This window comes from Chionomys nivalis, chromosome X, assembly GCF_950005125.1.
Source record: "Chionomys nivalis chromosome X, mChiNiv1.1, whole genome shotgun sequence".
Taxonomy (NCBI): Eukaryota; Metazoa; Chordata; class Mammalia; order Rodentia; family Cricetidae; genus Chionomys; species Chionomys nivalis.
In genome coordinates, this window is record NC_080112.1 from 1927286 (window position 1) to 1945337 (window position 18052).

Sequence of the window (18052 nt, forward strand, 5' to 3'; positions counted from 1 at the left end):
TGGAAAGAAACAAATACATTGCAGATGTGTTTAGGGGACCATAGGATTTTCTTTTTAAGAGAAAGTTTCTCTGTAGCTTTGGAGCCTGTTCTGGAACTAGCTCTTGTAGACCAGGCTCGCCTTGAACTCACAGAGATCCGCCTGCCTCTGCCTCCCAAGGGCTGGGATTAAAGGTGTGCGCCACCACCGCCCGGCTAGACATAGGATCTTGAAAGCCTGGTACTGAATAGGTGCAGGTAACAAAGACGGGAGAATTCAGGACTTCTACTCTGGGATGTCCTTTCTCAACAGAGAGAGTGTATGGAGATGACGAAGAAAGATGGAGTAACCCACAAACAGGGGGACATGGCTAATAAGGCCTTCTGGATATGGGATGACAGTTTGGCTTTTGGAGTGACAAATGCTGATGGTAGTTCATCTAGAACGTTCCCAGTCAGTGCTGTTACACAGAGAAATTCTGTCTTGAAAAAAAAAATAAGAAAAGAAAGAAAGTTCCTAGCTAATCAGAGCTATACAGTGAGAGCCTATTCAAACACACACACACACACACACACAAAACAAAAACAAAAACAAAAAACAGAAAAAAGAAAAGAGTGGGGGTGGAGGGAGAAAAGAAAAAGGAGGAGGAAGGATGGACAAGCAGCCTCAGTCTCTGTAACTGCACATGGAAATAGCCTGCACAGGCTCCTTTCATGCCCCCTGAGCAGACAGGAGCAGCTGCAGCTGGTAACATAAGTGACCTATGTTGACTTTTACCCAAAAGGAACTATGCTGCTACAATCCTGCACAGGGCTTGTCCCTCTTACTAGTACCTTTTGCAGATGTGTCACCCTGCTCTATACGAGTCCTCCACAGACCAGCTGTATGCCACTCATTTATAGGTAGGGAGGCAGCCTCTACTGGTCTGGTGCTATCTCCTGGCTGTGTGCCTGGGTCTCTAGCTGCTGGCAAGGGACTCACTGGTCAGAAGAGATATGGACTTGCTGCCTCTCCCTCCCACTTCCACTGCACAGATGTGGTGTCCTCAATACAGCCAATGCACTTGGCATTTAAAAAATATTTTATTTTGTGGGTGGCAGTGGCGCGCGGCTTTAATCCCAGCACTCGGGAGGCAGAGACAGGTGGATCTCTGTGAGTTCAAGACAAGCCTGGTCTATAGAGCAAGTTTCAGGACAGACTCCAAAGCTACAGAAAGCTATCTAGAAAAACAAAAACAAAAAAGTTATTTTATATATATATGGGTGTTTTGCCTGCATGTATGACTGTGTACCACATTTGTGCCTGGTGCCTAAAGAGGTCAGAAGAGGGCATCAGATCCCCTGAAAGTACAGTTCCAGAGATGTGAGCTACCATGTGGATGATGAAAAGAGAACCTGGGTCCTCTGAAAGAACAGCCAGTGCTCTTAACTGCTGAGCCTTCTCTCTAGGCCCAACATTTAGTACTTTTTATGAAAAAGGGTCTGACTACATAGCCTTTGTTGGTCTGGGACACAATCTGTAGACCACGTTGTCCTCTAATCCACAGAAATCCTCCTGCTTCTGCTCCCTGAGTGCTGGGATTAAAGGTACGTTTTAATCTACCTGTCAGAGATGGAGTTTGTGAAAAGACGTTAATGTGGATTTTAAGCACTAGGGTTAAGAGAAAGAAAGACACAGAAGAAAGTGATCCACACCAGAGAATGTAAACACTAAGTTGGGATTTCTCTCTCTCTCTCTCTCTCTCTCTCTCTCTCTCTCTCTCTCTCTCATTGTCGTTTTGTTTGATTTGGTTTGGTTTTTTGAGACAGGCTGTACAACAGCCCCAGCTGTCCTGGAATTCATTTTCTTTTTTTTTTTTTTTTTTTTTTTTTTTGGTTTTTTGAGACAGGGTTTCTCTGTAGCTTTGGAGCCTGTCCTGGAACTAGCTCTGTAGACCAGGCTGGTCTCGAACTCACAGAGATCCGCCTGCCTCTGCCTCCCAAGTGCTGGGATTAAAGGCGTGCGCCACCACCGCCCGGCTTTTTTTTCTTTTTTTTTTTTTCTTTTTTTTTTTTTTTCTGGAATTCATTTTGTAGATCAGGCTGGCCTCAGACTCAGAGATCCACCTACCTCTGCCTCCTGAGTGCTCAGATTAAAGGAGTGTGCCACCACCTGGCTTCTTGCTGGGATTTATGTTGCCTTTCTTAGACTACTAGTTTCTTTTTCTTTTTTGAGACAGAATCTTACATAGATCAGGATGGCCTGAAACTCACTGTCTAGACAAGGATGACTCTGAACTTCTCATCTTAATTCTTCCACCTCCTGAGGACTGAGATGACAGATGATTTAGTAGGGTAGAGGGTAGCACCACAGTAGAAGCCCTCAGGAGTGCGGGGCCCGCCAATACCCATGGGACCAGGATTGGTGATGCAGCTGACCCCTCGGCCATCAGGAACGAGTCACTTCTCAGCGACTGTGTCTTCAGATCAGTCTACATTCAGTTTAGTGAAGCCTCACCTCTTTGAGATGTGCGTCTAGAGAGAGACAGACAAAGAAGAACTCAGTGAGGAGGACCAGGGCAAGAAAGTGGGAGGAAGGGACTTGATAACACCACTTGCCTCTGGCAGCACAGAGAGCTTGGACTTGGCTTTACGTAAGGCCTCCATCCGACGTTCCTTATTCTGAGGCGTGATTCAGGTGGACGTGATGGCCTGGACAGTGAGACCCCTGGCCGTGGTGACCTGAGGCTTCCCTAGGGCACAGCGTATACCTGTCTGGGGCCTAGATTGGAGGCGACATTGAGGTCAGAGCTCGAAGAGCCTTCAGAAGATTGTCTCCAAGGTCCCTTCGGGGAGCCCATATAGGCAACAGGGTGAGGTCACTCCAAACGAGTGTGCTATTTGTACACCAGGCCCCTATGGGGGAAAGGGGTCTGGTCAGCCTAATTGTTCTCATGCGTGTGTGTTGGGTTTTTGAAATAGAGACAGGGTTTCTCTGTATAGTCCTGGCTGTCCTCGAACTCACTCTGTAGACCTCGAACTCAGAGCCTCCTGTCTCTGCCTCCTGAGTGTTGGGATTAAAGACCTGTGTTACAACTGCCTGGCTTCTATGTATATTTTTGTATGTGATCCCAGGCCCTCACGGATGCTAGGCAAGTGATCTATTGCTGAGCTATATCCCCAGCCCCTGTATGTATGCTTTGGCATTTTGTCTTGTTTTGTTTGAGACAGAGTCTCACCCTGTATTCTTTTTCTTTTTTTCTTTTTTTTTTTTTTTTTTTTTTTTGTTTTTCGAGACAGGGTTTCTCTGTGATTTTGGAGCCTGTCCTGGAACTAGCTCTTGTACACCAGGCTGGTCTCGAACTCACAGAGATCTGCCTGCCTCTGCCTCCCAAGTGCTGGGATTAAAGGCGTGTGCCACCACCACCCAGCTGGAAGCATCCTAAATAGAGGTACAGGTGTGTTATCCTGAACATGTGACTTTTATTTGGCACTCAGTGAAATTCTTTCTGACCTGCCCCATTTGTGTTCTGCTTCTGTAAGCAACCAGTGGCTGTTCCCACATTCCCACACCACAACTCACCTCTGCCTCCTTCCCAGACTGCTGGGACTACTATCACACCTGGCCTACTTGGCCAATTTTTCTATGTATTTTCCATGTTATTATAAGTTAATCATCATCGTCATTATCGTTGTTGTCCTGTGTATGCGTGACGTGTGCCACAGCATACACACCACAGAGCGTATCCCCCTTCCTTTTATAAAGGCAGGCAGCTATCAAGTGGAGGGCACCAGGTCAGAGTCCAACCATGTTGTCAGATCTAAAGGAGAAGGGACTGGAACAAGGAGGGCCCTCCTCTCAGGTGGTGGAGCAATTTTTCTCTCCTGGGAACAGAGGGGTGCCTCATGAGTAGCATTAGTTCCTTGGAGCTCCTCAAATAAGCAGGTCTCTGACTGCAGGGTCCCTGTCTTAGGCTATGTGGAGGGCAATCCTCGTCTCCTGACATCATGCCATGTTGAGCCGGACTGTATGACCTCTGTATGATGTGCTGTTCAGGGGAGGGCTCCACAATGTTCCCGTCATTGGGCCTCTGCATGAATCATTAATGAAAAGACTGTGAGGAGCTCCTCAAATAAAAGATATCACGTATAGGTTGAGTAAAGATATAATTTGGGCAACAATGACTCCATCTCTGGACCAGAAGAAAGGGCACCTTTCAAACCTAGTATTCACCGTTTAGTCTGGCCTAAGGTATATCCTCCTTCCTAAATGCCTACTCCACAATAAGATTACGAGTGCTGCCTGCCAACAATTAGGGCAGTGTAAAGGGATCAAAATCTAAAATTCTTAACATATGCATTAAACCCAAACACTTTACAGCATGTGTCAAACCTTTTCCAACATCTATAAGCAGTTACAAATATCATTAAGTCAATTCCAGTAAGAGTACATACAATGACAGACATTGTTGTTATCAAATACCACCAGTTCCAGTCTCTGAGCAACAGTCAAAACCCCAATCTTCCCCCTTCTTAAGTGAAGAGGGGTTAGTATTTTAATCAAAATGAGTTTTGTGTCCCAAAGATTAAAACAGTCAGATATTTAGTCTACACCTCAGCTGCAAAGCAAACAGAATTTAAACTGCAGAAACAGCTCAGCATTTGTGCTTCAGGGCAGGTGGGCTTCCTGGGTGAGGTGAGCTCCACTCAGCTATCTGAGGCACATCTTGGCTCTTATCTCAGCCAGGTCTCCCTGAACTCTCTTGGAGGCAGCATGACACCCTGCAGAGTGCCGTAGCAGGTCCTGTTATCAGGCACTCCTTTCTGTGGGGGCAGGGAAGACTGGATCAAGGATTTCTCTCCAATGGCCTCTGGAACTCCTCTGTGGGGTATCTGCAGCCACGACATCATCAGGTCCAGCTTTTTTTTTTTTTTTTCTGGGAAAAAAAGCACAAACATATCCTCGACCCCAAATATATATAGGTCAGGTTTTTTCATAATGCATTGCAAGGGCTTTTTTACCTTGCCTTAGTAAAGGTCAGCTTGGTGTTATCATGCTAGATCCGTTTGCATCAGGATCTGTTTGCAACTTTTATAAGTTGCTTTTAAGGAGCCTTGGTATGCTCCACAATTTCTTTTTTTTTTCTTTTATTTATTTATTTATTTATTTATTATGTATACAATATTCTGTTTATTTACTATTTATACAATATTCTGTCTGTGTGTATGCCTGAAGGCCAGAAGAGGGTGCCAGACCTCTTTACAGATGGTTGTGAGCCACCATGTGGTTGCTGGGAACTGAACTCAGGACCTTTGGAAGAGCAGGCAATGCTCTTAACCTCTGAGCCATCTCTCCAGCCCCCACAATTTCTTTTTATTATTAACCATATATGCAGTTCTTCCATTGGAAGAGCCATTTGTAAAATTTAGCATAAAATCCTTTAAGGGATTTTTAGCTATAACATTAGTAAAATACAGGTGTGTGAATTGTAGCAATGATCATCTGGGAAAAGATTTTTTATTTTTTATTTTTATTTTTTTTGGTTTTTCAAGACAGGGTTTCTCTGTGGTTTTGGAGCCTGTCCTGGAACTAGCTCTTGTAGACCAGGCTGGTCTCGAACTCACAGAGATCCGCCTGCCTCTGCTTCCCGAGTGCTGGGATTAAAGGCATGCGCCACCACCGCCCGGCAAGAATATTGTTTTTGCCTTTGAATTGAGCAAACACAATTGTCCAGGAATCAATCTTAAAATTATCAATGAATCTATTGTTTAGTATAAGAAACATTGATCATAGTCAATATTCTGTCAAACTATGTTTTAGATTTTATCCTGCCCTTTTGTACCAGACAGGCTACTGTTCTAAATTAAGAGTTTAATATCTTAACTGGCAAAACTGGGAAGGTTTAGCCATAAGCAGCATTTTGTCTTCTTATAAAACTGTTGCAGAATAAGTTTTATATTTAATACATACATTTGCCATAACTGAATTATAATTAATATATTGTACTTGTTGATTATTGTATACTTTACCTGTTGATTTATATTTTACCTGCTTGAGTACCTGTTAGGCAGCTTTTTTAAGCTCTCTATTGGAAATTGGCTCATTGTTTTCTGTAAGAATTTTACCTAGCGGCTCAAGGTCTCCCATAAGAATATTATAACTAAGCCGGGCGGTGGTGGCGCACGCCTTTAATCCCAGCACTCGGGAGGCAGAGGCAGGTGAATCTCTGTGAGTTCGAGACCAGCCTGGTCTACAAGAGCTAGTTCCAGGACAGGCTCCAAAACCACAGAGAAACCCTGTCTCGAAAAAGCCAAAAAAAAAAAAAAAAAAAAGAATATTATAACTAGGGTTTTAACCATTGTATATCTAATTAAAAGTTTATAAGCTATCCTCCTCTTAAGTTGCAATTGTGCCTAGCTGATAGGAAAATGGAAAAAGAAAGCATTTTAACTAATGATTTGGGCCTCATTAAACACCAACATGTAGCTGGGCAGTGGTGGCGCACGCCTTTAATCCCAGCACTTGGGAGGCAGAGGCAGGCGGATCTCTGTGAGTTCGAGACCAGCCTGGTCTACAAGAGCTAGTTCCAGGACAGGCTCCAAAACCACAGAGAAACCCTGTCTCGAAAAACCAAAAAAAAAAAAAAAAACCACCATGTAGAAGAATAAAAATAGATCTACATCCATCGCCATGTACAAAACTCAAGTTTAAATGAGCCAAAGACCTCAGCATATAAAAATTATATTGAACCTCACAGAGAAAAAATTTAGAAGTACACTTTGCCACATCTCAAACACAGCCTCAGTGGCACAAACATTGGGAGAAACAATGAGATCTCCTGAACTAAGAAGCTTTTGTATAACAAGACTATAGAGTGGGAAAAGATCTTTATTTATTATAAACCCATTCCAAAAATATATGAAGAACTGAGAAAATTAGTTATTAAAAAATTAATCCAATAAAAATTTGTTACAGACCTAAACTGAAAACTCTCAACAGACGAACTTAAAAATGACTGAGAGACACTTAAAAAAATGCTCAAACACAACATCCTTTAGCCGTCAGAGAAATGTAAATCAAAACTCTGAGATTGCCGGGCGGTGGTGGCGCACGCCTTTAATCCCAGCACTTGGGAGGCAGAGGCAGGCGGATCTCTGTGAGTTCGAGACCAGCCTGGTCTACAAGAGCTAGTTCCAGGACAGGCTCCAAAACCACAGAGAAACCCTGTCTCGAAAAAACCAAAAAAAAAAAAAAAAAAAAAAAAAAAAACTCTGAGATTTCATCTTATCCTTGTAAAAATGACCAAGGTTAAAAATTATTACTAACAATTTATGCTTAAGAAAATGTGGGTAAAGAAAAAACTCCATTGCTGGAAGTGCATACTGGCACAGCCACTTTTGGATCATACATATAGTATTGAAAGACCTGGATAAATCCAGACTCCCCCAGCAGGAAGAGAAGAATCAAAAACTCCAGGACCAGCTGGTTCAGTGACCCTGCCCCAGGAACTAGCTGAAGACAAAGCCAGACCGTAATCTTGAGAAACAGGGAGCCTCCCCTCTGCGATTATCATTGTACTGTTTTAGGAACTAGCCAATTATGACCCTGGGAGTGGTCCCGAGGCAGGGAGTTGTCCCCTTGTGACCATCACTGGATTTTAGGAATATTCTATGACCCTCCTGGACCACTGGGCTGTGGCCTCTTCCCTCGCTCGGGGCCGAACTCCTCCCCTGCCAGCCAAAGGCAACCAAAGCCCCACACGACCACAGCAAGGACAGTCTCCCGTGAGTCACTGGGGGGGGCCGTGTCATCCTGAGACCTGAGTGAGAGTCTCCCCAGTACCGGGGGCCCCCCATTATGGTTATTTTTTTTAATTAGGCAAATATCTACCTTAAAACTCAGCAAATATCCCTTTTGGGCCTAAATACAAAAGTTGTTTAACCATACCATAAGGACATGTGCTCAGCTATGCCCACAGCAGAACTACTTTATCATAGCCAGAATCTGAAAACCCAAATGTATCTCTTTTACACCTAGGATAAATGAGACATCATCCTTTTAAATATCCATGAATATCATAAAATATCTTGGAGTAACTCTAAGCAAGCAGGACAGAAGTTTGAGTCCTGTAGTCTCTGCTTGAGAAGGCGAAAATGTTTTTTATTTTTAACCATTATCACTTGTTAGAGTATAACTCTGGCCCTTGATAAATTTAGTAAGAGGCCTGAGTCTCAGCAGTCCACCCTGAAGCAACACCTGGCAGCAGGAAAGGACCACAAGCTGAGACAATACGACTCCCACCCAAGAGCGGGTCGCATAAATGTAAAAACTTGTATGATAAGAACTTTAAATCTTGAAAGATCTCCTATTTTCTTGGGAAAGTAGAAGAAACACAGCAAAAATGACAATTTCATTGAAAGCAATCTACAGATTTAGTGTAAATGTCCACTAAAAATTATAGCAACAAGCCGGGCGATGGTGGCGCACGCCTTTAATCCCAGCACTCGGGAGGCAGGCGGATCTCTGTGAGTTCGAGGCCAGCCTGGTCTACAAGAGCTAGTTCCAGGACAGGCTCCAAAGCCACAGAGAAACCCTGTGTCAAAAAACCAAAAAAAAAAAAAATATATAGCAACATTCCTCACAGAACTCACCTACAGATTTAATGTAAATGTTCATTAAAATTATAGCAAAACTTCTTACAGAACTCGAAAGAACAATCCTCAACTTTATAAGAAAGAAATAAAAACTCAGAATAGCCTAAACAATTTTAAAATCCTCTGAATGTATTACAATCTTTGATTTTAAAACTTTCCTACAGCCGGGCGATGGTGGCGCACGCCTTTAATCCCAGCACTCGGGAGGCAGAGGCAGGCGGATCTCTGTGAGTTCGAGACCAGCCTGGTCTACAAAGCTAGTTCCAGGACAGGCTCCAAAGCCACAGAGAAACCCTGTCTCGAAAAACCAAAAAAAAAAAAAAAATAAAAAAAAAAATAAAACTTTCCTACAGAACCATAGTACTGAAATTAACTTACCTTGAATATAAATTTATATGCCTACAAACTAAAGATTTTTGACCAGGAAGCAAAATTTTAGAATGGATAAGAAGCATATTTAACCTCCTTTTACTTCCCTGAAGCTGTAGCTTTCTGAGTCTAGATTCCTTTATAGCAAACCTGCCTGGCAACTTCTGCTCCGTGTGGCAGGGGGTTAAGACATAGGCTCTCTAGCCCTGGCAGCCAGTTTGGTTGGCAGGCATAGCTGTGGATTGTACCCTTACTTCTCATGTCTTGAGGGACTCCCTTTTGAGTCCCCAATCAAACACATAAATCTCTCTTTTTGACTCTTACTCCTCTCTCCCTGATAAATTTCTCTTCCTTTGAAATTGACTGTTCCCATGTCTATTGGATGACAGTGAACCTGCGCCTACCTTGTCCTGCAGATCTGTCCGAGTCCTACAGCCAGCAGAACCTTCTCTTTTTTCTTGTTGTCGTCCCCGGACTGCGCTTCATCGTCTGATAGTTTGCCGTGCTTCCGGTCCCTGATTCAGGTGCCACTGTAACCTGCCTGGCTGGTCAGTTATTCCAGGGTTGTAACCCGCCTGGCGGGTCAGTTATTCCAGGGTACCCAAAGAAACACTATCTGAAAAGACATGGGCGGGAAAGAGGAACGAGGCCAAGCAAGATCTGTTGTCAAGGCCTCACTTTATTGGCGAAATGGTTGTGGCTTATATAACCCTTGAATGAGGAATTTGGCTTGGGATGGGGGCAGGGGCATGGCGAGGGCAGGAAGGGGTCTTGCAGCAATGGTCACGAGTTGGTCACGAGGTCACGAGTCGACACATCTAGTGTTCACTATGCAAGCGGAATCATTCCTTTTGTGATTCCAACCACAAACAGTTCTCTAGATAGTTGGAATGTGGGGCAGGTTCCGCTAACAGATAGCTCTCAAGATAGTTGGGTGTGGGGTGGGCTCTGCCAACAAACAGTTCTCAATACAGTTGGGGTGTGGGGTTCTCTGCAAACATCCCCAGGACAATGGTCCCTGCTATACTTTTTGGGAAAATGGCTCCTGACAAGCGTATGTGGAAATTAGAGAACTACGTTTGGGAATGAGTTCTCTGTTTCCAGTGTGGTTCCTGGTAACGAACTCAAGTCATCAGGTTTGCCAGGCAAGTTCACCTGCTGAGCCAGCCACCTTGATGGATCCCCAAGCTATTATTTTTTGTTTTTGTTTTCAAGACAGGGTTTCTCTGTATAACAGCCCTTACTGTCCTAGAACTTGCTTTGTAGACCAGGCTGGTCTTGAACTCACAGAGATCTGCCTGCTATGCCTTCCTAGCCTTAAGACATTATTTTTTGTTTTGTTTTTTGCTTTTTGTTTTTATTTTTTGAGACAAGGTTTCTCTGTAGCTTTGGTGCCTGTCTTGGAACTAGCTCTCTAGAGCAGGCTGGCCTCGAACTCACAGAGATCCACCTGCCTCTGCCTCTTGAGTGCTGGGATTAAAGGCATGTGCCACCACCACTTGGTTTAAAAGTATTTTTTTTCTTTTATTCATTTATTTAATGTATACTGCATGTATGCATGCAGGCCAGAAGAGGGCGCTAGGTCTCATTACAGATGGTTGTGAGTTACCATGTAGTTGATGAAAATTGAACTCAGGACCTCTGGAAGAGCGGCCAGTGCTCTCAACCACTGAGCCATCTCTCCAGCCCCAAGATGTAATTTTTTATTTTATTTTTTTTAAATATTTATTTATTTATTATGTATACAATATTCTGTCTGTGTTTATGTCTTCAGGCTAGAAGAGGGCACCAGACCCCATTACAGATGGTTGTGAGCCACCATGTGGTTGCTGGGAATTGAACTCAGGACCTTTGGAAGAGCAGGCAATGCTCTTAACCTCTGAGCCATCTCTCCAGCCCCAAGATGTAATTTTTTAAAATTATTTCCATGGATTGGAACTGAAGAGATGGCTCAGCAGTTAAGATTAATTGCTGCTCTTGTACAAGACCTGGGCTCAATTTCCTATAACTCTAGTTTCAGGGGATCTAATACTCTCTTCTGGCCTTCACAGTCCAGGCACAGGTGTACATGTGGCACATATACATACACACAGGCAAAACATTCATGCATTAAAAATTTTTAAAAATAAATCTTAAAAGATTCTGGACTTTTTATGGATTCTTTTAGATATACTGTTGGACCCTAGTGTCCAATCACCGAGGAGGAGGAGTCGCCCCAAGAGACCATCTCTCAACACAGCTGATGTAAAAACATGAGGATTTTATTAATTCTGTCATGACAGGGTCTTCCAGCAGTCAGGAGGCTAGAAGACCCTGAATGTCTGGTACAGGCTATTTTTAAAGGGAAAAACCACAGAAGGAAGGGGTGTCTGGGGGTTGTTCTTTAACTACTATGATTGGCTTATTCAAAAAGGCTACTACCAATAATTGGCTGGAGAGTGGTTGCCAGATCAGATGAGGTAAAGGGAAACTTCTGAGGGTCGCTTTGCCCCTTCCCAAGGACTAAGTCAAAACATCAGTAACTGAGTCAACACCTAAGGGTTATCATGCTCCTATTCAGGGAGATGGAAAGTTCCCAACATCTCAGTACGTGCATGCATAGCTGTTATGTCCTTGGTTCCCAGGGGAGGAGGGGAAGTACTGAGAGTTGTCAGAAATGGCTTCAGAATTGTCTTAAAGTTCTACAATATATATGTGTGTGTGTTTGTGTAGTTTTCTGTATATATATATATAAGCTACAAGTAATAACCATTCTCTTACAGGTATTTAAACTTTGATTTCTTTTTCTTGCTTTACTTCTTTTTTTTTTTTTTTTTTGGTTTTTCGAGACAGAGTTTCTCTGTGGTTTTGGAGCCTGTCCTGGAACTAGCTCTTGTAGACCAGGCCGGTCTTGAACTCACAGAGATCCATCTGCCTCTGCCTCCCGAGTGCTGGGATTAAAGGCGTGCACCACCACCGCCCGGCGCTTTACTTCTTCTTATTCTTAAAACGTTCCCCAAGGCGGGCTGGCAGAGCCAGCGACAAGCGGCAACAGTTTCCCACCAGTGGGAGGGCACGCGCTGTGCGGCGCCGGCCGGTGGCGGCGGGTACCAGACACATAAACACAAAGATAGGCTTATTCTTAAATGTTCCCTGAGGCGGGCTGGCAGAGCCAGCGACAAGAGGCAACAATTTCCCACCAGCGGGTGGGCAGGTACCAAACACATAAACACAAAGATAGGCATAAAGCATTTTATTGAGGGAGAGAGGCAGAGAGAGAGAGGGACAAGAGAAAGAGAGAAAGACGAAAAGAACCATAGAAAACGCGTGCGCACGCCAAAGAAACAGAAGAGGGAAGGGGCAAGATGGCGCGGGCAGGTCAGAGGTAATGGGAGTGGGCGTGGCTTGTCCCTTAAAGGGACAGGAAAGCACAACATTCCCAGGTCTTCCTTATAATAAAAAGCAGGAGACGAGACACCACAGCCCAAAGGAACTGGGGCGGCGAACTCTCAAGACTGCTTCCGGCTGATTGTGGGCATCGTCTTTTGGGGGGGGCGCAAGAGAAGGCTGGGTGCTGGTCACATCCTGGCATGGCTGGTCTCTTTGCTTTTGACCAGTGTCCCTAAGGTATTGGCAGAACAAAAACAAAGTTAAATTAAGAAAAAAAATTTAGGACCAGGGAATTGAGGGGGTATCTGACCTGTTTAAGATGGATTTAATTCGGCTCCCTGGAACTCACGAGAACTCCTTGGGTTTGTGAAAACAGAAGTTTTAGACATAATGACTGTGACATAAGAGATAAATTTAATTTGAAATTTGTTTGGTGAGGTCACCTTGCAAAACCTCAACCTGGTGAAACCTCTCAGCTGTCAAACTGTCAGAGATCTTTGAGAAGGATAAGATTTTACTTGAGTTACTGATTTAAAAATGACAGAGAGCTTACTTGATTGGCACCCAGAACTACTCTTTTTTGGGTCCTCCGTGGTCGCTGAAGGTTGCATTTGACCTTTTCTGTTTAGCGCAGGCTCCAGAAGACCCTGTGGGCTAAGAAATCTGTAGGAAGACAGGCCTACCTTGACCTGAGCAGCTAGGCTGTTGATTCCAGCAATTTCGTCCACGTCTGGAGGTCTTTACTTTGGATGAAAGGCAGGTTTGCCCAATGGTCAGCGCTCTGCAGTCGAAGCGAAATGCAGAAGGACATTGTTCTGCGCCTGTCTGTCTTCTGTCTTCTTTGGAGGGAGCAGAGAGCTGCTGCTAGGAGCCAACCTGTCTCTGTTCTTGTTGTTGTTATGAAAAGTTTTTTTAATAATTAAATATTTAAATATCACATTTTAGATCTCTGAGCAGTTGAGGGCAAAAAGCTGTTTGTAATATAAGGTTAGTGGCGGAACCGACAATGGTAGAGAACAGCTTAAGAGACTTAAAAGTACATACCAGTTTAAAATGTATGGTTTTGAAGTCTGAAATGAAAGCTGGGAGTAAAACCGGGAGAGTGTGGTCACGTGACCTGACCCTTAGCCAAGATGGCGGAAAAAGTCACCTGATCTATCTGGCCCTTGGCCAAGATGGTGACCACCACATGTAGTCTGCTCTGTTGGAGAGCTGCCGTGCCATAACAAAAGCCGCAGAGGGGCAAAAGGCTGGAACTGAAAAAAACTGCACCATGCCACGGCTGGAATTGAAAAAGCCAGAATTGAAAAAGCCAGGGAGCCGGTTGCTACCCAGAGCCAAAATCGTAAAAACCCGCAGTATGAACACCCAGGACCGTGTGGAAAAGCGTCCTTTGTCCACAGGTAGGGTGCTATGGCCTAGCTGGATCCTGGCGACCAAGAAACCAGGAAGGCTGGGGGCGCCGCTCCGAGCGACACCTAACTGTAACCATTGAGAGAAGAGAAAAAAGGAAAGAAAGGAAATGAAAAGAAAAGATAAAGACGCTGAGGACCCGGTCCCCAGTCGAATGCACCGCATGGGAAGTGTGCGGTGCTAACGCGGGCGGACCGGCCCCCGGGACCGATCCAAACACGGCTCTGACAAAGGAAGCAACCGCAGCAGAACGAAAGCAACCGTAGCAGAAGGGGAGACACTCACCGATGGAAGCGCCGATTGAAGCAATTAGGGAAGCTGGCGAAGTGGAAAAGAACCCCGTTTGGGAGTCATGTGGCACCAATCTTATTCTTAAACATTCCCCGAGGCGGGATGGCGGAGCTAGCGACAAGCGGCGACAGTTTCCCACCAGCGGGAGGGCACGCGCCCTGTGGCCGGTGGTGGCGGGTACCAGACACATAAACACAAAGATAGGCATAAAGCATTTTATTGAGGGAGAGAGGCAGAGAGAGAGAGGGACAAGAGAAAGAGAGAAAGAGGGAAAGAGCCAGAGAAAACGTGTGCGCACGCCAAAGAAACAGAAGAGGGAAGAGGCAAGATGGTGCGGGCAGGTCAGAGGTAATGGGAGTGGGCGTGGCTTGTCCCTTAAAGGGACAGGAAACCAAAAAAAAAAAAAAAAAAAAAAAAGAAAGAAAAGGCCGGGCGGTGGTGGTGCACGCCTTTAATCCCAGCACTTGGGAGGCAGAGGCAGGCGGATCTCTGTGAGTTTGAGACCAGCCTGGTCTACAGAGCTAGTTCCAGGACAGGAACCAAAAAGTTATGGAGAAACCCTGTCTCAAAAATCAAAAAAAAAAAAAAAAAAAAAGGGACAGGAAAGCACAACACTTCTTTATACAATGTTCAATGGGGAAAAGAAATACAATGTGAACATTGAAGTATAACATGGAAATGTAAGTTGAAATAAACCCTTTCCTCCCCAAGTTGGTTTGGGCATGGTGTTTCATCACAGGCACAAGAGCAGACTAGAACACCCATTAACTGACAGCCACACCTTTAACAAGAGCCCTCAGAATACATTTCAGCTTCAAATCATAGCGTCATACTTAATAAAACATCAATTGTATTTCACAGCAATTCAAGCAGAGACTGAAGCAGAGATCATGGAGTGTGGAGGCTCAAAGAGGCCAAAGGTCAAAGTTTGGGACTTGTTTTTAGTTCATTCAGGGTTCTTGTGCCCCTAACTCAAACAAAGGTCCCACCTATGGGCAAATCAGAGTTCTGCTCTCTCAAGGCTCTTGTCAGCAGGTGTGGCTAGTTGCCAGACCTCGTGTTCCTGAAATAGGGAAGTAGTTGGTTCCTACATAAAAAAAAGTCTAAAGAGCCAACTAAGTTCCAGTTCCCCTTATGAAAATAACTTGGGATTCCACCCAGGGTGTGGTTTGCCTACAGAGTGTTTGGTCTTGGGTGTGAGTGAAGGGCATGAGCAATGAATGTACCCCATGACTTTCAATTGTATGTTAATGCAGTCTTTTGTTTTACTCCTACCTTTTGGGGTCAGGGGTATATTAACCAGTTGGAAATTAAGCACAGGTGAATTTCCAGTACTCACTGGAATTCCCTCCTGATACTATCCTATGTTTCTGTGTTTATTATTTCTGTTCATCTTCGTGTTCTTTACTATATTTAAATTTTTCCACGTCTCCACTCTGGAAGAGTGTATTTTTTGTCAAGACTAGCCCCCCGACAATGGAGAAATGATTGTTTCCCATGGCTTATTTTTTATACAAACCAGGACCACTCCTTCCCACACATCAATCTTAGGTGTGTTCTTAATTGAAGTTCCTTCTTCCCAGATGACTCTTGTATCAAGTTGCCAAAAATAAACCAGAACAATGGGGATTGGATCATAAGACCTCTGACATCATCAGTGGATTAATCCAGCCATGGATCCATTTACTGGATGCCTCTACAGGAAGGTGATGAGGAGGCGGAGTCTAGTTGGAGGAAGTGGGTCACTGGCAGTGGGTGGGCCTTTGAAGGGTGTATCTTGTTCCTGTCCCATTCTCCATTTCTCTCTGCTTCTAGATCACTATGCTGGGAGCAGCCTCCTCTGTCACATGATCTTGCCACTAAGTTGCTCTGCTTCCCCATGGACCCATAACAATGGCTAATATGTTACCAACGCTCACTGTCTGAATTGAGTGCTTCCTGATTCATGGTGTCTTATTCAAGGAACTGAAATAAGTACACAGAGGCTGCAAAGTAGCAAGGAGATGATTTAAAAGTGAAGCAATAGTACACATAAAAAAATAAGCTGTTGCTGTTCAGACACTGAAGGAGCAGGATGTGACCTGACCCGCTGAAAAAGGTAGTGAGCCATGTGGCTAACATATACTAGAACAATGGGTTAAGTTTCAAGAGTTAATAAGAAGCATGAACTAATGGGCCAGTTTGTGAAAAAAAAAAGTAAGCTGTCAGGGCAGTAGAGATGGCTCATCACTTAAAAAGCACCACACACCTTTAATCCCAGCACTTGGGAGGCAGAGGCAGGCGGATCTCTGTGAGTTCAAGACCAGCCTGGTCTACAAGAGCTAGTTCCAGTACAGGCTCCAAAGCTACAGAGAAACCCTGTCTCGAGACCCCCCCCCTAAAAAAAAAAAAAAAAAACATAAAGCACTACATGCTCTTCAAGATGGCCTGGATTAGAGTCCTAGAAACACACAGAACAACTCATGACTGTAAGTGCAGTTCCTGGGCATCCAATGCCCTCTTCTGGCCTTCATGAGTAACAGGTATGTACATGGTATACAGAAGAAATACATGCAGACAAAATAATAAAATTAAAGCAATGACAACAAATATTTATGTGTAGTATGAAAATTTTAATTTAATTAAAATATTTCCTTTTTAATTACATGTATGCTGAGGGAAGTGAAGGTGGCTGAAGATGGCATCGGATCCTTTCAAGCTGGTGTTAGAGGCAGCTGTGAGCTGAGCTGTCTTCCCTAAGAGCTTTATGCACTCTTAGTTGATGAACCATCTCTCCTGCCCTGAACTTCATTCTTTTGCATGTAGGTATCTGCTTTCCCTGAAACTATTTGTTTTAAGCTCCCTAAAAGTATTTTGGAAAGAATTGTCCTTTTCTAGTTTGTAGCTTTGGTATCCCTGTCAAAAATCATGCTACCACTTCCTGGGGAGATGTCTGGACTCCTATCGTGTTCCGTCAGGTCCTCTGTCGTCCAGTACTTCACTGTAATAGATGTTACTCAGCAGTATTTGGAAACCAAGAAGTGTTTTCCCACTCAGTATTGCTTTTCCAGAATTGTTTTAATTATTTGGAGGTGTCTCTTGGTTTTGTTCTTGTGTGTGTGTTTTAGGGGTTTACACACATTGCACTACAAACTCTGGTGCTTTGAGGCAAATATTTGGAAGGGAAACAGAGTCTCTTTCTCTGAAATTCAGATTGACCTGGTAGGTGCTTCAACCTGTGACCTTCCTTGCCTCTGCCTCACAAAGGCTGATTATAAAATGTCAGCACACCTTTTTACCTCTTTTCTTTAAAATGGTACTGGAGCTTGAACCTCTTGCTTGCATAGTAGCTGTTAACCAATGCCACATTAAACAGTGACAATTCCCAAAACTAAGTAATCTGCTTTCCAAAAGTAAAGTAACTTGTTTTTCTAGATTCTTGCCCTCCTTGTCCCACTGATCCCATCCCTAAAGGCTGTGAGAGATGCTTATCAGTCACCTGACATTCTTTAACTCAGCACTCACTTTAGCTCTTCAGATATTCCTAGCAACAGCAATCCAGGAGGCAAAACCAGGGAAATTTTCAATCCTCTTTTCTGCCCTACAACTTACCTAGCCTAGAAAAGATCTGCAGCTGTGTGCATTGTATAGTAGGGATCCACCTTCCTCAGGTCTTTTTCTGAACAAAGCCTGGACTAGAGCTAAATTGCTCCTTCCCTTGTCTATCTTTCCTTCCCACCAAATTTACGGCCGGCAAGTGCTCTACCACCATTGCTTTCACTTGTGACACGTTCTTACTGAGTTCTTCACACTGGCCTCAAACTCACTGTATGGCCCATGCTGACCTCCAATTCCTGATGCTCTTGCTTCCACCTCCCAGGTGCTTTGATTACAGTTACACACCACCACACCTGATTCTGGCTTCAGTCTTTTTATATTTAGTTAATATTTTTAATTTTCTTCTTATTTATTATTATTGTTATTTGAGACAGGGTCTCACTATGTAGCGCTGACTGTCC

At 44.1% G+C, this 18052-nt stretch overlaps 1 pseudogene; it reads right to left on the reverse strand.

Moving 5' to 3' along the window:
- Positions 1-2786: 2786 nt before the first annotated feature.
- LOC130868720 (small nucleolar RNA SNORA70) lies at positions 2787-2913 on the reverse strand (annotated as a pseudogene).
- Between the last annotated feature and the right edge of the window lie 15139 nt (positions 2914-18052).